The 26,424-nt window shown below is 43.0% G+C and overlaps 1 long non-coding RNA gene across 3 annotated transcripts in view; it reads left to right on the top strand.

Moving 5' to 3' along the window:
* The window catches only part of LOC309512029, a 276,593-nt gene that overhangs the window by 5,737 nt on the left and 244,432 nt on the right, over positions 1-26,424 (top strand). The gene's annotated exons all lie outside the window — the stretch shown is intronic.

Genomic DNA, 26,424 nt, shown 5'->3' with positions numbered 1-26,424 from the left:
ATATATTTTTTTATTATTGTTAAATGAATCAGCAGGAGGAGTACGCACATCACAGACAAGGCCAGACAAAGACGAGCCCAAAGCTCAGAGATGGAGGCACTGGCTGGATTAGGGGAATGAAGATCCAAAACCCAGACCTAGGGTCTGAGTCTGGTTATGCGCGGGCCATCCACCAACTGACCACTTTAGACTCGCCCAGGCCAAACCCCGTCCCCAAGTACGCACTCACTCCCGTCCTGAATCTCATTTTGAATCTTATTTTAAATCTCATTTTGAGTCTCATTCCACGTTAGTATAATTAAGTAACACCCCATACTCTCATATTGATTTTATAATATAATATAGTATATAGAATTAATTAAATTAATGATAATGACCCGTACTTTTAAGGAGGGCTAGTGTGGCCCGGGGTATTGAGGGTTGTATCTACCCGGGGTAGATCGGCCCAGGGTTCGGGCGGGTAGGCTTAGGGGTAGTTATGAGAAAAGGGCTCCGAAGACCCGGGCTGTTGCCTAGAGGGCTACGCCCCATCGGGGGGTAAATTAGCCCAGGGTTCGACTGGGTAGGGTAAGAGCTGTGTACGGGGTGTGCTTCCTAGGGTTGTACCACAGGGGTTACTAACGGTAGGTGTTAGGGTTAGTATGTGTGTAGCCATAGAAGGAAGTATCAAGTCAAGAAAGTGGTTAGAAGGGTAGCCAAGGAGTAGAAAAGGGTAAGAAGGATAGTAGAAAAAATCTCAAGTCGTAGTCTCATTCAGACCCCTGGGATATTGGGTGTCCAAACGTTTGATCCACCTGCTCTCTGCCCTCAAACGTTCTTTAAGGGACCAGAGTGGATTTGTTTGGAGCCCCGTAATCCGAAAGGAGTCAATGCCGTGAACCAAAAAGTGCTGTACTAGGTACCTACGTTTCTCAATTTTATGCACTATGTTATGTGCGTGTTGGTAGGCCCTAACTCTGAGCTCATTTTTAGTCTGACCTACGTACTGCTTCCGGCATTTGAGACAATAGACGAGATAGATACAATTTACACACTCATGTGACAGAGAACAAGACAATTTAAAAATCTGGCCATTAAATCGGTTCTTGACCCACTTCAATGGTGCAAAGTACTTGCATTTACCCAGGCGGCCCTTAGGTGGAGGTCCAGAGAGTTTGCTCTGCACCAACAAATCTAAAAGGTTTTTATTTCTTCTGTAGGCCGCAATGGGTTTATGTTGTTGCAAGTACTTTGTGGGTGTCAAGAACTGTGAAAAATTTGATTTGATGGCCAAATTTAGCTGTGTACTGAAACTCGAGAAATGCGCTACCAGGGGGATAATTTTGTTTCTGTTGGATGTGTCCATGTTCAATAAGGGTTTGGGATCATCAAAGGTTTTGAGTGTGTTCCTAAGGAACGAACGCGAGTCTCCACGCTTTCTCAGTGCTTGAAAGAGAGTATTTGTTGCAGAAAAGAAGAATCTCTGTTCCGTGCAAATGCGTTTGAACCTAAGTAATTGTGATTTAACTATTCCTCTGAAAGTGTGTCTAGGGTGAAAACTATGTTTGTGTAAGAGTGAGTGTGTGTCAGTTTCTTTGAAATATACTCTAAAATCCAATTTTCCAGAGGAAATGAAATTTGGAGCCTTATAAGATACAACATCCAAGAAGTTGACCTCTGAATCATGGATCGAAAATTTAATCTTAATAGAAGCCTGGTGCGCGTTCAAAAGCTCAGTAAAAGCGACAAAGTCTACCATTGAGTGAGTCCAGACACCCCAGATGTCATCTAAGAACCTATAATAGGCAAATGGCTTTTTTTCTGCTGATGCCAACGCAGTCTCTTCCCAATCTGCCATAAAAATATTGGCATAGGACGGGGCAAATTTTTTGCCCATGGCGGTGCCTTTAACTTGGAGATAAAATTTAGAATCAAATTCAAAATCATTTTTGGTCAAATTAATCTCGAGTAATTTTAAAATATATTCATCTGGTCTTTTGGAATCTGGGAATTTTTTCAGGAATTTTTGGACCGCCTCTAAGCCCACTGTTGTCTCAATGTTTGTGTATAAACTGTCAATGTCAATTGTGAACAAAAGGGCATTCGAGGGAATTTTTAAACTGCCAATTTTTGAAATGAAATCATAGGTGTCTTTTAGATAACTGGGGTGTCTGACAGAGAGAGGGTGAAGAAAATACTCTAGATATTCCGCAGTGTAGTAGGTCTCACTATTGCAATCAGAGACAATTGGTCTTCCTGGAGGCACTTGGTAAGGAATGCTCCAATTCTTAGGCTCTTTATGAATTTTAGGGAGTAGATAGAATCTTCTGGGTCTAGGCAGACCGTCACCCGCTAAATACTCTTTCTGTGCTCCACTAATTATTTTCTTCGAACACATCTCCTCTAAAATTTCTCTGACCTCACCAATGGTTTCTGTAAATATCGGTTTTTCGAGGGCCCGATAGTGGTCGCTCACAGCTAGTTGTCTGTTTGCCTAAAAAATGTACTGTTCTCTGTCCATAATCACTGTTGAGCTTCCCTTTTCCGCTGGTTTCAAGACTATATCCCTATTTTTTTGTAAACCCAATAATGCTCTCATTTCACTATTTGTAATGTTACTCTTTTCTTTAAGACCCCAGTTGAGGTGTTTGTAAGCATATAAATCTGCTGTGATGAGCTTAGAAATTTCTTTGGGTAGACTAGACAAAGCAGGCGTCCAGTCTGAGGGATGAGTAAAAGGAAGTTTCTTTCTCGAGCTTTTCTTCCCTTCAAAAAAAGTCTCTAACTTAACTCTACGGTGATACTCTTGTAGGTCTTTTAACAACTCAATTCTTTGTGTCTTGAAACCAAGTGGGGTGGGAATGAATGAAAGTCCCTTCAATAGTGCTGAGTTTTGTTCTCTGCTGAGAACCAGCGACCGCGAAAGGTTGATGATGAGGTTATTTGAGCCCCTTATTGGGCTTGCGCTGGAAGACAGTTTAAAGATGTCATCCAGAGGTCAAGAACCGCCTTCGCTGTCGCTGGTCTCCAATGGACCCCATCGTTCTCAACCTGAAAGAGTGTTGAGGGAAGTAAAGGCATGAAGCTCAAGTGATTTTTGATGTGTGTGTTAAGGTGCTCTAAAATACTCTGTTCGCCCTGGGGGAGGGTTCTCGAAAAATTAATGAGCGGGAACAGGATCTCTGTCCCGGGCATTCTCTTTTTGATGATGGTGTAAGCCCTTTGCAACTCGGTTGTGGCCGACATGTGGTACCTCTGCTGTTTATTGTTCAAGCCAAATGCCACAATCATCTTGTCTGGCATGATGTCAAGGACAGCTTTCTCAATTAAGGTGCTTGCATGGTGGATTTTGGCCCCCGGGTAGCTCTCAATTTGCAAGTCAGGGCAATTGGACGCCGGGAATCTCGCTAGGTTTGAGTCTCCGATTATAAATTTTTTTTTTTTTTTTTTCAGACTCCAATCGGTTAATTTACGCCTTGTATTAATGTGTCGATTAGGCAACCCCAATGGAGAAGAAGGCAGCCTAGGAGCTCTGCTTGCAGCACCCAGTGTTTTTGGTGCTGTGGGCCTAAAAATAGGCGCTAGTCTAGGTAGTTCAGGCGACGAATCTTCTGAGTCTGTTTCCCGGCCGTCCGATTCCCCCATCTGCTGAGCCGCTTCCTCCAAGAAGCCCGAAAGTAATGCCGATGGGGCGAGTTGCTGGTCAGAGTGCTCCGAAAAAAGAAGGTCACTGGAGTGAGTTGAACCCCCTCTTTGGAAAGGACAGGGGTAAGAGTCATCTTCGCCGACTGGCGCTAAGAGGGCCACCACCGGTTCCTCCGCCCGCTGGGGGTCGGTTAAACTTAAACCTCGGTCTTTGATCCAGGGGGAGAGTCTCTGTCAATTGGATGAGAGGGAACTCTGGTGCCTGTGTGGGTTGAGGCTCCACCTCTCGCGCGTTCCCCACTTCCTGGACTAGAGGGGGTACAGAGGCCTTTAGGGCGTGAGGCTCGACAACCGGTGTGGGTTGGAGCATTTCTCGAGGATCTGCTCGAGGGACTTCTTCATCAAGCGTCCAATCCCCTCTAGTTAAAAGACCAGGAGAAGTCTGAATCTCAGTAGTGTTCATTATCGTGGGAGGTCGAATCAGTGATTACCCTTGGTGGTGTTTGTATTACCCTCTGTGGTGTTTGTGTTACCCGTGGTGGTGTTTTTGAGATGTTAGTGGTCTGTGTGGGGGTATGTCCACCTCTTGTGACCACCTCTGCATAGGTCGGAGCACGCATTGTCTCTGTTCTGAGTGCAGAAGAAGGACCTGGCGTCTCCGCCATGATGAGGGCTTCCGCCTGCTGTATCGACTCATCAGTGATTCGAGTATGAAAATGTCTCCCCGCCCAGCCAGCAGCTATCTCGAATGCTTTTGGCCACTCGTGGTGGTTACTCTGTGTGCGAATGTTTTGTAACGCTTCATCGATCAAGGTCTCATAATGTTCCTCTAGGATGAGTTGTGTTTTGAATGCCCAATTCTTGGCACTACCCTCGAGTTTAGTTTTAACCTCCTCACCAGGAAACGCTGGTCTAATCGTATTAGTGAGTAACCGCGCGAGTCGCTGGAAAGTAACTGGCTGATTGTCTGTAACTTTAGTTGTTACATTGTTCAAGTGGTGTACGAGTCTAATAATGTCGTAAAAGCATTTCATTGTGTTTTTTAGAGCTGGCTGGGCTGCTATGTAGTCATTATTTTGTGTGGATCTCTGAGTTCTCCCCTCGGTTCGGTCGTTTCTATGAGTAAAATACCGTGGGGTTCTATCTCCTTTCCTTTTCTGAGTAATAGTATTATGTCTATCGATCGAGATGTCAATATCTCTAAAATACCCCCCACGATTTACAAATGAGACTCTTTTGTTATTGTTCTGTTGTTTCGAGTTAGAGCGTGGAGGAAAACTATAAGTAGAACTTCTTCTTTGAAATTGTACTGAGGGTCTCGAGTCTTGACGAGAGTCATGAAAATAACGAGTCTGTTGTCGAGGAGGAGAACGATCCTCCTCGGCGTCGTCTTCAAAAAATTCACGCCGTGCGTGCTCATTTTGCTCAAAGAAAGGAGTTCTACTTGGTGGTTTTGTCCCACGTCTCTTTCCACTATTATCTCTTCTCTGTCTATTTCTTCTGATGGGAGGCTTATGTGAGCCTGCACTCATCTCATAATTCATGGGAGGCCTGTTTGGGCCTGCAACCATCTCATAGCGTCTGGGAGGCCTGTTTGGGCCTGCAACCATCTCATACCTCGTGGGAGGCCTGTTTGGGCCTGCAACCATCTCATATTGCTCAGAGTAGCTGGGAAACCCATCCAGGTCTTCAACCAGTCTAAATTCCTCATCGTGAAACACATTAGGTCTCTGGGAGGACACAGGCCTGTGTCCTCTAGCTGTGTTTCTGATTTCCCTCACATTGTGACCATTTCTGTGGTCAAACAATTGGAAATTTCTAATCATGTTTCTTCCCCTTTCTGTCGGATAAATATCCGTATCCCTGGCACGAGCCCGTGCATTTGAAAGAGGATAATTATTATTTGTTCTGTTTAGAACAGGAGAACTGCTGGAGAGTCTGATCTTATAGCGTGGAGTATCTCTCTGTCTCACACGACCTTGAAAGACTTTCATCCTCACAGTATCTCATTCAATCCCAAAATAAAAATAATTAATAAATCATAAAATTAAAAGAGAAAAAAGTGAAAAAAGATCAAGCCTTCGCGACGTTTCGATATATGCTATATCTTCTTCAGGCAGGCTTGTAAGAAAAATGAACAAAAAGAGAAAAAATATATCATATATATACATACAATAAGAAGATATTCTATAATATATACAATATATTTTATAATAAAGTGGTCTTAAGTAGTATTCTTCTTTGGAAGTCAATAGAGAGAGAGCAGTCGTTGTGTCTCGCGTCCACAGAGTGAAGTGAGAAGTGTGTGCGCGCGCGTCCGCGCGCGCTCCTTATATAGACTCCGTTTTGAAAAAAAATAATTAATTAATTAATTAACTTTCGCGAGCCGGCTAAACTAAGCTTCAAACGGTTAAATTAAAAATCCAAATCGACGAATTAGTAGTAGATGAGTGAAAGGACAGCTGTAGAAAACGATTTTTGTGAAAAGAGTTGAAAAGAGAGAGTAAATTAGAATTTAGTGAAACTAGGTCACTCTCTCCTCCGCACATGGTCGAGCAAGAGTGAAACTCAATACCACACAAAGAGAAACGGTGATATAAAATCGAATTTTGGTCCGAATTTCATGGAAATGGTATGTATGTGTAGCTAAGGTTGTGCAAAATCATGTGGATGTAAAAATACTGTTGTATGTATGTTGTATGCGTTGTTATGAATTTTTAAAGTGCTCGACCATGGCGACGACATCGGATGACGTCATTCGTCCCGTGGAATGTGGCTTTCCTTATGAGGAAAATATTATTTTTAAACACAATATAAGGTTTTAATATCACAAATCATGTTTTACATATCCCCCAGATCTCAACCAATAGATATTAGGGTAATCTGAAACTTATTATTAGTCTCCCATGTCATTTTTTAATTTTTAATATGCTCTTCAGATGGAAGATGATCATTTAAAATTATTATCAAATTGTTTTTATACCAACATGAGTTTATGTGTAGTAAATATGTTAGTAGACCAATTCTCAGTTGGGATGGATTTATTTTTTTATTTCGAATATAATTTTTAATTTTATAATGAATGAATGAATGAGACATTTATATAGCGCTTTCATATGTACTACTGTACACCCAAAGCGCTTTACAATCATATCAGGGGATCTCTCCTCAACCACCACCAGTGTGTAGCATCCACTTGGATGATGCGACGGCAGCCACAGTACAACGGCGCCAGTGCGCTCACCACACACTAGCTATAGGTGGAGAGAGGAGAGAGAGTGATAGAGCCAATTCAATGTAAGGGGATTATTAGGAGGCCATGATTGGTAAGGGCCAATGGGTGGAATGTGGCCAGGACACCGGGGTTACACCCCTACTCTTTACGAGAAATGCCAAGGGATTTTTAATGACCACAGAGAGTCAGGACCTCGGTTTTACGTCTCATCCGAAAGACGGTGCTCTCTGACAGTATAGTGTCCCCGTCACTACACTGGGGCGTTAGGACCCACACAGACCACAGGGTGAGCACCCCCTGCTGGCCTCACTAACACCTCTTCCAGCAGCAACCTGGTTTTTCTCAGGAGGTCTCCCATCCAGGTACTAACCAGGCTCAGCCCTGCTTAGCTTCAGTGGGCAACCAGTCTTTGGCTACAGGGTGATATGGCTGCTGGCCATATCCCATCTTATAAAGATGGGATATGTATAGATCTGATGGAAACAATCTCTTTCACAAAAATCATAGTCCTTTTTTAAGAAAATATAAGAATAATACAGAGATATAGATGAAAATGAGTTTTTTAATTCCTTCCTTATTAAGAATCCTACTCAAGAACAGTGTAAAAATGATTATAAATTGGAAAATTGTGAAATATGTGGAAAGAATAGAGAGAATATATAAATATTAGAGAGGAGAGGGGATCCCTGTATTATTTTTGTATACAGGTATTATCACAAAACACTTTTCATCACAAAACTCTTTACTGTAAAGGTCCATTATGGATTTTGTGTGTCTGTATATGTATGTGTATTAAAACTCTTTCCTCTCATGTCAAAAGAATGCTTTATTCGTATGAAACTTTTTTATAAACATGCCTATACGAACTTATTTTAGTCTCATGAATTCCTTTTTCTGAGTCTTATTTATCTGTATTTCCTTTCCATATATGAAACCAGAATATTAATTTATATATCTCTCTCTCATTACACTGTTCACCCTTGTTAGCTAACCCTGGATTCATCCATGACTTGTAAAATACCAGTAATATATTTTTTTATTATTGTTAAATGAATCAGCAGGAGGAGTACGCACATCACAGACAAGGCCCGACAAAGACGAGCCCAAAGCTCAGAGATGGAGGCACTGGCTGGATTAGGGGAATGAAGATCCAAAACCCAGACCTAGGGTCTGAGTCTGGTTATGCGTGGGCCATCCACCAACTGACCACTTTAGACTCGCCCAGGCCAAACCCCGTCCCCAAGTACGCACTCACTCCCGTCCTGAATCTCATTTTGAATCTTATTTTAAATCTCATTTTGAGTCTCATTCCACGTTAGTATAATTAAGTAACACCCCATACTCTCATATTGATTTTATAATATAATATAGTATATAGAATTAATTAAATTAATGATAATGACCCGTACTTTTAAGGAGGGCTAGTGTGGCCCGGGGTATTGAGGGTTGTATCTACCCGGGGTAGATCGGCCCAGGGTTCGGGCGGGTAGGCTTAGGGGTAGTTATGAGAAAAGGGCTCCGAAGACCCGGGCTGTTGCCTAGAGGGCTACGCCCCATCGGGGGGTAAATTAGCCCAGGGTTCGACTGGGTAGGGTAAGGTCAATGCCGTGAACCAAAAAGTGCTGTACTAGGTACCTACGTTTCTCAATTTTATGCACTATGTTATGTGCGTGTTGGTAGGCCCTAACTCTGAGCTCATTTTTAGTCTGACCTACGTACTGCTTCCGGCATTTGAGACAATAGACGAGATAGATACAATTTACACACTCATGTGACAGAGAACAAGACAATTTAAAAATCTGGCCATTAAATCGGTTCTTGACCCACTTCAATGGTGCAAAGTACTTGCATTTACCCAGGCGGCCCTTAGGTGGAGGTCCAGAGAGTTTGCTCTGCACCAACAAATCTAAAAGGTTTTTATTTCTTCTGTAGGCCGCAATGGGTTTATGTTGTTGCAAGTACTTTGTGGGTGTCAAGAACTGTGAAAAATTTGATTTGATGGCCAAATTTAGCTGTGTACTGAAACTCGAGAAATGCGCTACCAGGGGGATAATTTTGTTTCTGTTGGATGTGTCCATGTTCAATAAGGGTTTGGGATCATCAAAGGTTTTGAGTGTGTTCCTAAGGAACGAACGCGAGTCTCCACGCTTTCTCAGTGCTTGAAAGAGAGTATTTGTTGCAGAAAAGAAGAATCTCTGTTCCGTGCAAATGCGTTTGAACCTAAGTAATTGTGATTTAACTATTCCTCTGAAAGTGTGTCTAGGGTGAAAACTATGTTTGTGTAAGAGTGAGTGTGTGTCAGTTTCTTTGAAATATACTCTAAAATCCAATTTTCCAGAGGAAATGAAATTTGGAGCCTTATAAGATACAACATCCAAGAAGTTGACCTCTGAATCATGGATCGAAAATTTAATCTTAATAGAAGCCTGGTGCGCGTTCAAAAGCTCAGTAAAAGCGACAAAGTCTACCATTGAGTGAGTCCAGACACCCCAGATGTCATCTAAGAACCTATAATAGGCAAATGGCTTTTTTTCTGCTGATGCCAACGCAGTCTCTTCCCAATCTGCCATAAAAATATTGGCATAGGACGGGGCAAATTTTTTGCCCATGGCGGTGCCTTTAACTTGGAGATAAAATTTAGAATCAAATTCAAAATCATTTTTGGTCAAATTAATCTCGAGTAATTTTAAAATATATTCATCTGGTCTTTTGGAATCTGGGAATTTTTTCAGGAATTTTTGGACCGCCTCTAAGCCCACTGTTGTCTCAATGTTTGTGTATAAACTGTCAATGTCAATTGTGAACAAAAGGGCATTCGAGGGAATTTTTAAACTGCCAATTTTTGAAATGAAATCATAGGTGTCTTTTAGATAACTGGGGTGTCTGACAGAGAGAGGGTGAAGAAAATACTCTAGATATTCCGCAGTGTAGTAGGTCTCACTATTGCAATCAGAGACAATTGGTCTTCCTGGAGGCACTTGGTAAGGAATGCTCCAATTCTTAGGCTCTTTATGAATTTTAGGGAGTAGATAGAATCTTCTGGGTCTAGGCAGACCGTCACCCGCTAAATACTCTTTCTGTGCTCCACTAATTATTTTCTTCGAACACATCTCCTCTAAAATTTCTCTGACCTCACCAATGGTTTCTGTAAATATCGGTTTTTCGAGGGCCCGATAGTGGTCGCTCACAGCTAGTTGTCTGTTTGCCTAAAAAATGTACTGTTCTCTGTCCATAATCACTGTTGAGCTTCCCTTTTCCGCTGGTTTCAAGACTATATCCCTATTTTTTTGTAAACCCAATAATGCTCTCATTTCACTATTTGTAATGTTACTCTTTTCTTTAAGACCCCAGTTGAGGTGTTTGTAAGCATATAAATCTGCTGTGATGAGCTTAGAAATTTCTTTGGGTAGACTAGACAAAGCAGGCGTCCAGTCTGAGGGATGAGTAAAAGGAAGTTTCTTTCTCGAGCTTTTCTTCCCTTCAAAAAAAGTCTCTAACTTAACTCTACGGTGATACTCTTGTAGGTCTTTTAACAACTCAATTCTTTGTGTCTTGAAACCAAGTGGGGTGGGAATGAATGAAAGTCCCTTCAATAGTGCTGAGTTTTGTTCTCTGCTGAGAACCAGCGACCGCGAAAGGTTGATGATGAGGTTATTTGAGCCCCTTATTGGGCTTGCGCTGGAAGACAGTTTAAAGATGTCATCCAGAGGTCAAGAACCGCCTTCGCTGTCGCTGGTCTCCAATGGACCCCATCGTTCTCAACCTGAAAGAGTGTTGAGGGAAGTAAAGGCATGAAGCTCAAGTGATTTTTGATGTGTGTGTTAAGGTGCTCTAAAATACTCTGTTCGCCCTGGGGGAGGGTTCTCGAAAAATTAATGAGCGGGAACAGGATCTCTGTCCCGGGCATTCTCTTTTTGATGATGGTGTAAGCCCTTTGCAACTCGGTTGTGGCCGACATGTGGTACCTCTGCTGTTTATTGTTCAAGCCAAATGCCACAATCATCTTGTCTGGCATGATGTCAAGGACAGCTTTCTCAATTAAGGTGCTTGCATGGTGGATTTTGGCCCCCGGGTAGCTCTCAATTTGCAAGTCAGGGCAATTGGACGCCGGGAATCTCGCTAGGTTTGAGTCTCCGATTATAAATTTTTTTTTTTTTTTTTTCAGACTCCAATCGGTTAATTTACGCCTTGTATTAATGTGTCGATTAGGCAACCCCAATGGAGAAGAAGGCAGCCTAGGAGCTCTGCTTGCAGCACCCAGTGTTTTTGGTGCTGTGGGCCTAAAAATAGGCGCTAGTCTAGGTAGTTCAGGCGACGAATCTTCTGAGTCTGTTTCCCGGCCGTCCGATTCCCCCATCTGCTGAGCCGCTTCCTCCAAGAAGCCCGAAAGTAATGCCGATGGGGCGAGTTGCTGGTCAGAGTGCTCCGAAAAAAGAAGGTCACTGGAGTGAGTTGAACCCCCTCTTTGGAAAGGACAGGGGTAAGAGTCATCTTCGCCGACTGGCGCTAAGAGGGCCACCACCGGTTCCTCCGCCCGCTGGGGGTCGGTTAAACTTAAACCTCGGTCTTTGATCCAGGGGGAGAGTCTCTGTCAATTGGATGAGAGGGAACTCTGGTGCCTGTGTGGGTTGAGGCTCCACCTCTCGCGCGTTCCCCACTTCCTGGACTAGAGGGGGTACAGAGGCCTTTAGGGCGTGAGGCTCGACAACCGGTGTGGGTTGGAGCATTTCTCGAGGATCTGCTCGAGGGACTTCTTCATCAAGCGTCCAATCCCCTCTAGTTAAAAGACCAGGAGAAGTCTGAATCTCAGTAGTGTTCATTATCGTGGGAGGTCGAATCAGTGATTACCCTTGGTGGTGTTTGTATTACCCTCTGTGGTGTTTGTGTTACCCGTGGTGGTGTTTTTGAGATGTTAGTGGTCTGTGTGGGGGTATGTCCACCTCTTGTGACCACCTCTGCATAGGTCGGAGCACGCATTGTCTCTGTTCTGAGTGCAGAAGAAGGACCTGGCGTCTCCGCCATGATGAGGGCTTCCGCCTGCTGTATCGACTCATCAGTGATTCGAGTATGAAAATGTCTCCCCGCCCAGCCAGCAGCTATCTCGAATGCTTTTGGCCACTCGTGGTGGTTACTCTGTGTGCGAATGTTTTGTAACGCTTCATCGATCAAGGTCTCATAATGTTCCTCTAGGATGAGTTGTGTTTTGAATGCCCAATTCTTGGCACTACCCTCGAGTTTAGTTTTAACCTCCTCACCAGGAAACGCTGGTCTAATCGTATTAGTGAGTAACCGCGCGAGTCGCTGGAAAGTAACTGGCTGATTGTCTGTAACTTTAGTTGTTACATTGTTCAAGTGGTGTACGAGTCTAATAATGTCGTAAAAGCATTTCATTGTGTTTTTTAGAGCTGGCTGGGCTGCTATGTAGTCATTATTTTGTGTGGATCTCTGAGTTCTCCCCTCGGTTCGGTCGTTTCTATGAGTAAAATACCGTGGGGTTCTATCTCCTTTCCTTTTCTGAGTAATAGTATTATGTCTATCGATCGAGATGTCAATATCTCTAAAATACCCCCCACGATTTACAAATGAGACTCTTTTGTTATTGTTCTGTTGTTTCGAGTTAGAGCGTGGAGGAAAACTATAAGTAGAACTTCTTCTTTGAAATTGTACTGAGGGTCTCGAGTCTTGACGAGAGTCATGAAAATAACGAGTCTGTTGTCGAGGAGGAGAACGATCCTCCTCGGCGTCGTCTTCAAAAAATTCACGCCGTGCGTGCTCATTTTGCTCAAAGAAAGGAGTTCTACTTGGTGGTTTTGTCCCACGTCTCTTTCCACTATTATCTCTTCTCTGTCTATTTCTTCTGATGGGAGGCTTATGTGAGCCTGCACTCATCTCATAATTCATGGGAGGCCTGTTTGGGCCTGCAACCATCTCATAGCGTCTGGGAGGCCTGTTTGGGCCTGCAACCATCTCATACCTCGTGGGAGGCCTGTTTGGGCCTGCAACCATCTCATATTGCTCAGAGTAGCTGGGAAACCCATCCAGGTCTTCAACCAGTCTAAATTCCTCATCGTGAAACACATTAGGTCTCTGGGAGGACACAGGCCTGTGTCCTCTAGCTGTGTTTCTGATTTCCCTCACATTGTGACCATTTCTGTGGTCAAACAATTGGAAATTTCTAATCATGTTTCTTCCCCTTTCTGTCGGATAAATATCCGTATCCCTGGCACGAGCCCGTGCATTTGAAAGAGGATAATTATTATTTGTTCTGTTTAGAACAGGAGAACTGCTGGAGAGTCTGATCTTATAGCGTGGAGTATCTCTCTGTCTCACACGACCTTGAAAGACTTTCATCCTCACAGTATCTCATTCAATCCCAAAATAAAAATAATTAATAAATCATAAAATTAAAAGAGAAAAAAGTGAAAAAAGATCAAGCCTTCGCGACGTTTCGATATATGCTATATCTTCTTCAGGCAGGCTTGTAAGAAAAATGAACAAAAAGAGAAAAAATATATCATATATATACATACAATAAGAAGATATTCTATAATATATACAATATATTTTATAATAAAGTGGTCTTAAGTAGTATTCTTCTTTGGAAGTCAATAGAGAGAGAGCAGTCGTTGTGTCTCGCGTCCACAGAGTGAAGTGAGAAGTGTGTGCGCGCGCGTCCGCGCGCGCTCCTTATATAGACTCCGTTTTGAAAAAAAATAATTAATTAATTAATTAACTTTCGCGAGCCGGCTAAACTAAGCTTCAAACGGTTAAATTAAAAATCCAAATCGACGAATTAGTAGTAGATGAGTGAAAGGACAGCTGTAGAAAACGATTTTTGTGAAAAGAGTTGAAAAGAGAGAGTAAATTAGAATTTAGTGAAACTAGGTCACTCTCTCCTCCGCACATGGTCGAGCAAGAGTGAAACTCAATACCACACAAAGAGAAACGGTGATATAAAATCGAATTTTGGTCCGAATTTCATGGAAATGGTATGTATGTGTAGCTAAGGTTGTGCAAAATCATGTGGATGTAAAAATACTGTTGTATGTATGTTGTATGCGTTGTTATGAATTTTTAAAGTGCTCGACCATGGCGACGACATCGGATGACGTCATTCGTCCCGTGGAATGTGGCTTTCCTTATGAGGAAAATATTATTTTTAAACACAATATAAGGTTTTAATATCACAAATCATGTTTTACATATCCCCCAGATCTCAACCAATAGATATTAGGGTAATCTGAAACTTATTATTAGTCTCCCATGTCATTTTTTAATTTTTAATATGCTCTTCAGATGGAAGATGATCATTTAAAATTATTATCAAATTGTTTTTATACCAACATGAGTTTATGTGTAGTAAATATGTTAGTAGACCAATTCTCAGTTGGGATGGATTTATTTTTTTATTTCGAATATAATTTTTAATTTTATAATGAATGAATGAATGAGACATTTATATAGCGCTTTCATATGTACTACTGTACACCCAAAGCGCTTTACAATCATATCAGGGGATCTCTCCTCAACCACCACCAGTGTGTAGCATCCACTTGGATGATGCGACGGCAGCCACAGTACAACGGCGCCAGTGCGCTCACCACACACTAGCTATAGGTGGAGAGAGGAGAGAGAGTGATAGAGCCAATTCAATGTAAGGGGATTATTAGGAGGCCATGATTGGTAAGGGCCAATGGGTGGAATGTGGCCAGGACACCGGGGTTACACCCCTACTCTTTACGAGAAATGCCAAGGGATTTTTAATGACCACAGAGAGTCAGGACCTCGGTTTTACGTCTCATCCGAAAGACGGTGCTCTCTGACAGTATAGTGTCCCCGTCACTACACTGGGGCGTTAGGACCCACACAGACCACAGGGTGAGCACCCCCTGCTGGCCTCACTAACACCTCTTCCAGCAGCAACCTGGTTTTTCTCAGGAGGTCTCCCATCCAGGTACTAACCAGGCTCAGCCCTGCTTAGCTTCAGTGGGCAACCAGTCTTTGGCTACAGGGTGATATGGCTGCTGGCCATATCCCATCTTATAAAGATGGGATATGTATAGATCTGATGGAAACAATCTCTTTCACAAAAATCATAGTCCTTTTTTAAGAAAATATAAGAATAATACAGAGATATAGATGAAAATGAGTTTTTTAATTCCTTCCTTATTAAGAATCCTACTCAAGAACAGTGTAAAAATGATTATAAATTGGAAAATTGTGAAATATGTGGAAAGAATAGAGAGAATATATAAATATTAGAGAGGAGAGGGGATCCCTGTATTATTTTTGTATACAGGTATTATCACAAAACACTTTTCATCACAAAACTCTTTACTGTAAAGGTCCATTATGGATTTTGTGTGTCTGTATATGTATGTGTATTAAAACTCTTTCCTCTCATGTCAAAAGAATGCTTTATTCGTATGAAACTTTTTTATAAACATGCCTATACGAACTTATTTTAGTCTCATGAATTCCTTTTTCTGAGTCTTATTTATCTGTATTTCCTTTCCATATATGAAACCAGAATATTAATTTATATATCTCTCTCTCATTACACTGTTCACCCTTGTTAGCTAACCCTGGATTCATCCATGACTTGTAAAATACCAGTAATATATTTTTTTATTATTGTTAAATGAATCAGCAGGAGGAGTACGCACATCACAGACAAGGCCCGACAAAGACGAGCCCAAAGCTCAGAGATGGAGGCACTGGCTGGATTAGGGGAATGAAGATCCAAAACCCAGACCTAGGGTCTGAGTCTGGTTATGCGTGGGCCATCCACCAACTGACCACTTTAGACTCGCCCAGGCCAAACCCCGTCCCCAAGTACGCACTCACTCCCGTCCTGAATCTCATTTTGAATCTTATTTTAAATCTCATTTTGAGTCTCATTCCACGTTAGTATAATTAAGTAACACCCCATACTCTCATATTGATTTTATAATATAATATAGTATATAGAATTAATTAAATTAATGATAATGACCCGTACTTTTAAGGAGGGCTAGTGTGGCCCGGGGTATTGAGGGTTGTATCTACCCGGGGTAGATCGGCCCAGGGTTCGGGCGGGTAGGCTTAGGGGTAGTTATGAGAAAAGGGCTCCGAAGACCCGGGCTGTTGCCTAGAGGGCTACGCCCCATCGGGGGGTAAATTAGCCCAGGGTTCGACTGGGTAGGGTAAGGTCAATGCCGTGAACCAAAAAGTGCTGTACTAGGTACCTACGTTTCTCAATTTTATGCACTATGTTATGTGCGTGTTGGTAGGCCCTAACTCTGAGCTCATTTTTAGTCTGACCTACGTACTGCTTCCGGCATTTGAGACAATAGACGAGATAGATACAATTTACACACTCATGTGACAGAGAACAAGACAATTTAAAAATCTGGCCATTAAATCGGTTCTTGACCCACTTCAATGGTGCAAAGTACTTGCATTTACCCAGGCGGCCCTTAGGTGGAGGTCCAGAGAGTTTGCTCTGCACCAACAAATCTAAAAGGTTTTTATTTCTTCTGTAGGCCGCAATGGGTTTATGTTGTTGCAAGTACTTTGTGGGTGTCAAGAACTGTGAAAAATTTGATTTGATGGCCAAATTTAGCTGTGTACTGAAACTCGAGAAATGCGCTACCAGGGGGATAATTTTGTTTCTGTTTAGATCGTCGCGCTGCGATGGGAGTATACCCGCCCAGATCAGCCGATCCATCTAGCGATCAATGGGTGAGTGCCTGCCAGTTAGGGTTAGGGTTAGATTTAGAGTTAAGGTTAGGGTTAGGGTTAGGGTTAGGTTAGAGTTAGGGTTAGAGTTAGGGTTAGGGGAAATCGATCCAAGATCCCACCTGAGGTAAGGATCTGGTTATGCGCGGGCCATCGCACAACTGGCCGCTTCGAACACAAACACAAGGATGGACCAAAATAAAACTCCTGGTAGGTTTTAGTGAGAAAGTGAGAGGGGCATAAATACAACTTACCCACGTCTGTTTGGACGAAGGGAGACATATATACATTTAAACAGACCAACTCAGCGCCTGTTTGGGCGAAGAGAAAAATATATATTTGGCTCTGCTACATCACCACACACGTCCATATTGTGTTTCAATATGTGTACAGAAGTGCCGAGACTCTTCTCTATGTGTGCAGAAGTGCTGAGACTCTTCTCTATGTGTGCAGAAGTGCTGAGACTCTTCTCTATGTGTGCAGAAGTGCAGAGACTCTTCTCTATGTGTACAGAAGTGCCGAGACTCTTCTCTATGTGTACAGAAGTGCTGAGACTCTTCTCTATGTGTACAGAAGTGCCGAGACTCTTCTCTATGTGTACAGAAGTGCTGAGACTCTTCTCTATGTGTACAGAAGTGCAGAGACTCTTCTCTATGTGTACAGAAGTAATGAGACTCTTCTCTATGTGTACAGAAGTGCTGAGACTCTTCTCTATGTGTACAGAAGTGCTGAGACTCTTCTCTATGTGTACAGAAGAGCCAAAACTCTTCTCTATGTGTACAGAAGTGCAGAGACTCTTCTCTATGTGACTCTTCTCTGAGCAGGGCTTCCTGCTCAGCTCAGCTACTGTTCGGACGCTCTTGCTTACTGCTCCGCGCTTTGCTCTATCGCTTTTATATTTTATCTTCTATACTTTTATAATTTGAGCTCCTTTTATCACCTAATTTTAACTTCAGCAAATCAGCACAGTGCTCAAACGACAAAGTTTGGATTACTACAAAAACGCAGAATTCTTCTACCCGACCAGCTTACATTCCGGGGAAAGGAAAACACAACTGCCTACAAGGATAAGAGAGAAAATGCCTCTTCTGGAATCTACTTGCTGCACTAACTGCCACAGACTTTTACAAAGGATTGCAGTTCTTGAAACAAAGTTATTTACGGGACCACCAAACCAGACGGAACACACAACAGAGCTTCGTCATGGACGCCCTCAGCATATAGCCGGTGAGTCCCATGAAACTAGTGCTCCTCGACAGGTAGAGAAACAAGCCCATCGACTTACAAACCGATGGCACAAACAGGGAGCGAGACCCAAAGGCACTCGAGACATCAGATTGTCACGAGCCTCACATATTACCGCAGTAGCATCCTCTACCCCAGATACAGCTCTGACAAAGATTGCAAACACTGGTCTCCCACCAACACCTATACATCTTGAGAACAGATTTGAAGTACTAATGAATGTAAATGAGGAATCCCCAAACGTGATGAATGTGATCGAACACAGACTGTATCAGCCAGTAGCTAACACTGATGCTAACTGGCGCTCAAGGTCGAGCAGACAGCGGCACTCAGCTCAGAGCGCAGCCGAGCCCAGGACTCTGATAGTGGGGGACTCCATAATCAGAAACATTAGCTGCAGGGATACAACTACGTGCTGCCTTCCACAAGCAACAACTTCTGATATAAACAGGGAACTTCAGAACATTCTAATGAAACATAAGACTGCAAATCGACTCATCATTCATGTGGGGAAGAATGACATTCATAAAGAGCAGTCAGAACTCCTTAAGAAGGATTTCAATGAACTTTTTGAAACACTTAAAAAACTGAAAGTTCAGACATTCATCAGTGGACCACTCCCAGCAAGAGGAACAAACAGGTTTTCACGGTTGCTTGGGATTAATACATGGCTGCAAAAAACCTGCAATATAAAAGGAGTAAACTTCATTGACAACTTCAATCTCTTCTGGAGTCAGAGACAACTATTTCATCGGGATGGCCATCACCCAAACAAACTTGGTTCAAGAGTGTTAAAGGACAACATCTACTTCTCCCTCAATCATCCTTCTGCAGTGTGTGCCAATCCACTCAATCAGAACGGCACACACACACCTGGACACAGTATGAATGACCACAGGACTTCACTTCATGATGTTGACATATCACACAAGGACAATGATAACACCACTGAGCCACAACAACCTCTGCTCACGGACACAATCTCAGCTGAGCCATGCCCGCAGAGCTCACCACAGACAGACACATCAGAACTGCTCCAAGATTCAGCACCCAAGGACGACTTCCTGGAAAACAGCCAGGGAAGCCAGGACAGCATATCACAGCCTCCTATAACACCAGAGCAACAGCCCCTTTCACCAGACACGTTCTCCCTCTCGCCAGCAACTCCACTTCTGTGCTTCTCACAGAAAATGGAAGAACTGGTGCATGCTGGAACCAGACTATCACACTCTTTTGCTGCAAGCCCCCAGATATCAACCAAAAAACGTCGGGCACCGCTACCACCAAAGCCTGCAGGCCCAGCTCGCCCTCCCCCTGCCTCTGTGAGAGCTCTTCGGCCTCTGCCACAACGCCAGGGCCCACACCCTCCTCCATCTGCTCGAGGTGAACCAAAAACAACTGATACCAGCTCTCAGTGATGTATGTCGGGTCCCCGCTTTGATAACAGTAACTTTCTCAAATGTTTACAGAACAAGCGGGAACCCAGTGTGCCTGTATCTTTCTCTATTGCTGTTCTATTACAAGATAGAAAGTCTAAGGCCTTCAATAGCCGTACAGCAAACTCAACTAATCTGGTGCCTATTACACGTCTAACTAAGATTGGTGTAGGGAAAAAAAGTAAGACTGTTAAGTTAGCAGTTAATTTTAAACATCCGCTCACTTAAAAATAAATCACTTCTAGTCAATGACTTAATAACCACAAACAACCTGGATTTTATGCTTCTAAATGAAACCTGGCTAGAAGACAGCTGCAGTGCAACAATCCTCAATGAAACAGCCCCTCCTAACTTTACTTTTATGAGTGTCTGCAGAGCTGTTAAAAGAGGTGGGGGTCTAGCTGCTCTTTTTAAAGATATCTATCAATGTAAGCATTTGGGAACTACACGTCTTTCGAATATCTGGGTATTGTATTAAAAGGTGCTCCACGCATTTTACTCATCATTATTTACAGGCCTCCAAAATACTCCAGCCTTTGCTGAGGAATTTACAGAACTGTTATCAACAATTATCTCAGAGTTTGACTGTTTTGCCATTGCTGGAGATTTTAACATTCACATAGATAATGCAGAAAACAATATGGCAAAAGAAATCAAAACTGTTTAAAAACTTTTGATCTGACTCAGCATGTACATGGACCCACACACAATCATGGACACACTCTAGATTTACTTATCAGTAAGGGTCTAAACATCTCATCGATTGTTATTAAGGATGTAGCACTGTCTGATCATTTCTGTATTTTCTTTGATATATTGATCTCTCCTGCCACTGAAGCTAGATCTGAGTCTGTCAAGAAGAGATGCTTAAATGAGAACACTAGTGTACTATTTATGAAGGCTATATCCTTAACACCAAGCATATCTGCTGACTCTGTTGATTTTCTCCTTGATTCTTTTAACTCAAAAGTTAAAAGTGCAATTGATGATATTGCTCCTGTGAAAGTCAGGAAGAAGAGTGGCAGACAAAAAGCACCTTGGAGAAACTCAACAGCAGTGCAAAATATGAAAAGACAATGCAGAAAAGCAGAGCGCATGTGGCGGAAGACAAAGCTTGTAGTCCATTATAACATCTACAAAGACAGCCTTCATGCTTTCAATATGGAACTAGGCAAAGCTAGACAGACTTTCTTCTCAAATATTATAAACTGCAATTTAAACAACACACGCACTCTTTTTGCTACTGTAGAGAGACTGACAAACCCCCCAAGCCAGATTCCCAGTGAAATGCTCTCAAACAGCAAGTGCAGTGAGTTTGCTTCTTTCTTCTCTGACAAAATCAATAATATCAGAAAGGTGATCAGCACATCCTTGAGTTGTGCTGGGGTCAGACAGATCAGACCACCTGAAAAAGTAGTAACTTTGTCTGATTTAAAAAAAATTGATGGCAAAATTTTGCTAGAAACCGTACAGCACCTTAAAACATCAACATGCGCTCTTGACACACTTCCCACATCTTTTTTCAAAAGTGTGTTAAACAGTTTAGAAGCAGATCTTCTAGAAGTGGTAAATGCCTCACTTCTCTCTGGGAGTTTTCCAAACTCCCTGAAAACTGCAGTTGTCAAGCCCCTCCTGAAAAAGAACAATCTGGATAAGACCATATTAAGCAACTATAGACCGATCTCAAATCTTCCTTTCATAGGCAAGATCATTGAAAAAGTTATCTTCAATCAGCTGAACAAATTCTTAAGCTCGAATGGATACTTTGATAATTTTCAATCTGGTTTCCGACCGCATCACAGCACAGAGACAGCGCTCATAAAGATAATAAACGATATTCGCTTAAATACTGATTCAGGCAAATTATCAGTGCTGGTACTACTCGACCTCAGTGCTGCATTTGACACTGTCGATCATAACATACTTCTTGACAGGCTGGAAAACTGGGTGGGGCTTTCTGGGATAGTCCTAAAATGGTTCAGGTCATACTTAGATGGGAGAGGTTATTATGTGAGTATAGGAGACCATAAGTCTGAGTGGACATCCATGACATGCGGAGTCCCTCAAGGCTCAATTCTTGCGCCACTCCTGTTCAACCTGTATATGCTCCCAATGAGCCAAATAATGAGAAAGAACCAAATTGCTTACCACAGCTATGCAGACGACACACAGCTGTACTTAGCCCTATCGCCTAACGATTACAGCCCCATTGACTCCCTGTGCCAATGCATTGATGAGGTCAACAGTTGGATGTGTCAAAACTTTCTTCAATTAAACAAAGACAAAACTGAAGTTATTGCGTTTGGAAACAAAGATGAGGTTCTCAAGGTGAACGCATACCTTCTCTCTAGGGGTCAAACAACTAAAAATCAAGTCAGGAATCTTGGTGTGACAATAGAGTCAGACCTTAGTTTCAGTAGTCATGTCAAAGCAATAACTAAATCAGCATACTATCATCTGAAAAATATTGCAAGAATTAGATGCTTTGTTTCCAGACAAGACTTAGAGAAACTTGTGCATGCTTTCATCACCAGCAGGGTGGATTATTGTAATGGACTCCTCACTGGCCTTCCCAAAAAGACCATAAGACAGTTGCAGCTCATACAGAACGCTGCCGCCAGGATTCTGAGCAGAACCAGAAAATATGAACATATCACACCAGTCCTCAGGTCTTTACACTGGCTCCCAGTTAGATTTAGGATTGATTTCAAAGTATTATTACTGGTATATAAATCATTCAATGGCCTAGGACCTCAATACATTGCAGATATGCTCACTGAATATAAACCCAACAGATCACTCAGATCATTAGGATCATATCAGCTAGAAATACCAAGGGTTCACTCTAAGCATGGTGAGTCTGCTTTTAGCTATTATGCCAGCCGCAGCTGGAACCAGCTTCCAGAAGAGATCAGATGTGCTCCTACAGTAGTCACATTCAAATCCAGACTCAAAACACTTCTGTTTAGCTATGCATTTACTGAATGAGCACTGTGCCGCTGTTCGTCCGACTGTACTGTATTGTATTTCATTTTATTTTTCTAAACTGTTTTAATTATTCTTGTTTCTTTTTATTATTTTAATTTCTTCTATGTTAAGCACTTTGAATTGCCATTGTGTATGAAATGTGCTATATAAATAAACTTGCCTTGCCTTGCCTATGTGTACAGAAGTGCCGAGACTCTTCTCTATGTACAGAAGTGCCGAGACTCTTCTCTATGTGTGCAGAAGTGCTGAGACTCTTCTCTATGTGTGGAGAAGTGCTGAGACTCTTCTCTGTGTACAGAAGTGCAGAGACTTTTCTCTATGTGTACAGAAGTGCCGAGACTCTTCTCTATGTGTACAGAAGTGCAGAGACTCTTCTCTATGTGTACAGAAGTGATGGGTCCCGGCTGTAGTAGAGCCCGTGCAGCAGGCTTGGGTGACGATACGACGCGATAGTTGCTGGACAAAACACAGCTCTTCCGTTCCGATTACAACATTAAATAGATTCTCCCCACTCCTGAATCCTGCTGAATGTGCCCTAGTTATTGGCGATTCTATTACACGGAACGTGAAAATAGACACCAGCCACCATAGTCACATGTTTGCCGGGAGCCAGAACGCCTGACATCAAAGCAAATTTAAAAAGTGCTGGCTAATGCTAAACGTAAATTCTCTACGATTATTATTCACGTCAGTACTAATTATGTTCGACTTCGCCAGTTGGAGATCACCAAAATTAATGTTAAAGAGGTGTGTGAACTCGCAAGTACGATGTCAGGCACTGTAATTTGCTCTGGCCCCCTTCCTGTTCGCAGGAGTGATGAGATAGTTAGCAGACTGTCATCACTAAATGGCTGGTAGGCAACAGGTAGGCAACCTTTCAATGCTAAGTTTATATACATGTAAGACACGAGGATCTTTTTATGTACAGCATGATATAAAAGTGGGCTAGTATGAGTATTTACTCTAATATGGTGAATATTATAATGTTTAGAACCGTGTTACTGTTAAATACGGTGTTTGTAACGAATGGAAACATTTTAAGTAACATATACATATATTTTTTCACTAGTGTAGTGTACTGAAGTGTTCCTTTTTAACGATTTATGAGCCGCATGCTATATTTTATGCAGCCCAACACATCTCATGAAAGTGCGTGTCTATAACACATATTTTATTTCTTGTGCCATTTGTACACCAAAATGGGTTTTGCATGCATACGCTACGCACTGTAAACCCTGTAAATACATTTTTGTATTATATATAATATAGTAATTTAACCAGATGCATCTAAAATGTATTCCCAAAATTGTGCAGCCCTATAGTATCTCTTGATATCAGCATGTTCACTGTTTGTTTTAGTTTTTTTATTATTATGTTTTTACATGGACCCCACTGGATGAGTCCTGCTAACTTCAACATTCACATGAGACTGGACATGAACACGGTAAAAAAAAAATCAAAGACCTTGGAAATCACAGGTATGTACTATGTTTCAGGAATGGCACAAAGGTGTGTGTGTCACATTGTTCCTTTCATGGACTTTCTGTTGTCTGACATACCTTTTGTTTCCCTGTCTGTTTCCCGCCACCAATCTGAAACCATGGACACTGATCACCTTCCGTCACAGCTGACTGCCACTTGTAATTATCTTCACTGTGTATTTAAGTTTCTGTCTGCACTCAGTTCATTGTCCGGTATTGTTTGTGTTTGACACACTGTCTCACCTGTTCCTGATTATCCTGTGTTTCTACGATTAAAGATAGTGTTTACTACTTTCATCTCAATGATCCTTCTGCCAAGTCGTGACCGAATACCGGACCAAAAGTATGGATAATATAGACTTCATCGTCCTAGCTCAGAAGAGCAAGGATTTTTTGTCTTTCACCAAGAATTTCTTCTACCTTACAGTCATCAGCCCTCTCGACGATGAAACCCTGAAGACCCTGTTCTGGATCGGGGCGAACTTCCACCACCCGATCAACCTCCCAGACACCTCTAACCTGAACTGGATGGAGGCCATCATCAGGTGTCTTGAGAGCGTCGCAGCCCGATCCAGAACACAGTCAGACCCAGAGCCCGGATTGCAACCCTCGACCGCGGAGAACTCGTGCGTGCCCCCCGCAGATGGAGAGCTACCACCCGAGACGACGCACCAGCCAGAGTCCGAGATGAAGAGGACAGAGCTGACCCTCGCCCTGGAGGAGCTCCAACAGGAGTCTGACCAGGGGTGTGAGCCCACGACATCTGCAGGGGAGGGAACCCAATCAATGGAACATGTCTTTTCAGAGGAAACAACTTTTCCCACCCTATCCCACCCGTCATCTGCATCTTCATCGTTCTATCTCCGCTCCAGTGACTGTATCTACCCTACCATCTTAACACCCAGCTCAGCCAGTCCTCCAGCCCCACCGCTGCTGGATGTGCGCAGCCCTTCACCGTCTCCGGGGAATCCCTCTGACGTCGAGCCACAGGTCAGCCCACAATCCACAGCACCTGTACATGAGGATCCTATGGCTCCGCCTCCAGCCTCGGTCCTCTGCACTCCATCTCGGCCTGTTGACCTGTCGGCTCCGTCTTGGCTCCTCCCACCCGCGGCTCCGCCGGAGACCCTCGAGCTGAGGCTACATCAGGTTCCCTCATCCTGCCGGCTCCCCCTTGGTCAGTCGTCACTCTACCTCCGCTACGGACTTACGGTCCGTCAGCTACGGTCCGTCCCTCCACCCCTTCGGCTACAGCGGGCTCCTCCTTCCCCTCTGCGTCACCTCTGTCTTCCCTCACCACGATTCCGCCTCTGCTCTCGAGTACTCCGGCTCCACCCCGAGCGTTCGTCGCCGCGATGTCGCCTAGGTCTCTGAGTCCAGCGATGTCACTTGCATCCACCAGCTCTCAGTCTGCGCCGATAGATCCACCCGCCGAGTCTCCGTCGGTCGTTCCCAGCTACCGTCAGCCTCTTCTCCACCTGGTCTCCTCCCTCCCTCTACTTCGTCGTGGGCTGTCGGTACTGCTCTGCTCTGGGTCTGCGCCACCATTCTCCTTCCATCTGTGCCGCCAGGGATTCGTTTTCATCCTTTCACCATCTTGTCACTCCAGCCTCTCTCCTTCACTTCTCCATCACCTCGTCCACCTCCAGAACCCCCTCCAGTCTTCCCTCTGGTGTCCTGTTACGGCGCAAGGACGCACCTTTCCGGAGGGGGGCGTTATGTCACATTATTCCGTTCAGGGACTTTCTATTGTCTGACATCACTTGTGTTTCGCTGTCTGTTTCCCGCCACCAATCTGTAACCATGGACACTGATCACCTTTCGTCACAGCTGACTGTCACTTGTAATTATCTTCACTGTGTATTTAAGTTTCTGTCTGCACTCAGTTCATTGTCCGGTATTGTTCGTGTTTGACACGCTGTCTCACCTGTTCCTGTGTATCCTGTGTTTCTACGATTAAAGATAGTGTTTACTACTTTCATCTCCATGATCCTTCTGCCGAGTCGTGACAGTGTGACTGTTCAAGTGTTCAATAATGTGCTTTTTTTTGTCATTTGTTGTGTATCTTTGGATTATGTTGTGTTGTAAAGAAATCCAAACAATCAAAAAGCCACTCTTTTTAAAGTATCTCCTCATTCTTTGAGCAAGGCTCCTCATAATGACAGGGCCTGCACCTAATAGGGCCATTATGGGAGGGTCTTTGTCTTTCTCAGGTGTGAAAGCCATTAATATTCATGCTGGTCAACACCCTCCTCGCATAAAGCTTTCTTACACAAAACATGTCTTACAAATTTAAAATCTATATATTGTTTTATCTGAATGAGTACTCAGGGTAATTTTCACATAGTTTTGGAGCAAATATTCTAGGCTATGTGATACAAGTTTCAAAAGTCTTGTGAAGAAATAATTAGTATGGGTTTCATGACCTTTTCTCAGTGACAATTGTTTTTTTTACAAACTACGCATAAATGTAATTATCTCAAAAGCACAAATGTTTAGATACAAGCTGCTGACATATTATTGTAGCAGAGTTTGTGCTAAATACAGTGTAATCAGACTTTAGCCATGAAAATGTCACAAGTAACAGAAATAAGCACAAATGTCAGAGCATGTTAGAACACCTCCAGGACCCAAAAAACACTTCAGACCTCAGAGGGTTAAGGGTTTTCTGTTAGAACGGTGTCATGTTAGCGCC

Source organism: Leuciscus leuciscus, assembly GCF_965113295.1.
Source record: "Leuciscus leuciscus genome assembly, chromosome: 13".
Classification (NCBI taxonomy): Eukaryota; Metazoa; Chordata; class Actinopteri; order Cypriniformes; family Leuciscidae; genus Leuciscus; species Leuciscus leuciscus.
This window is presented reverse-complemented; position numbering and strand designations above follow the sequence as displayed.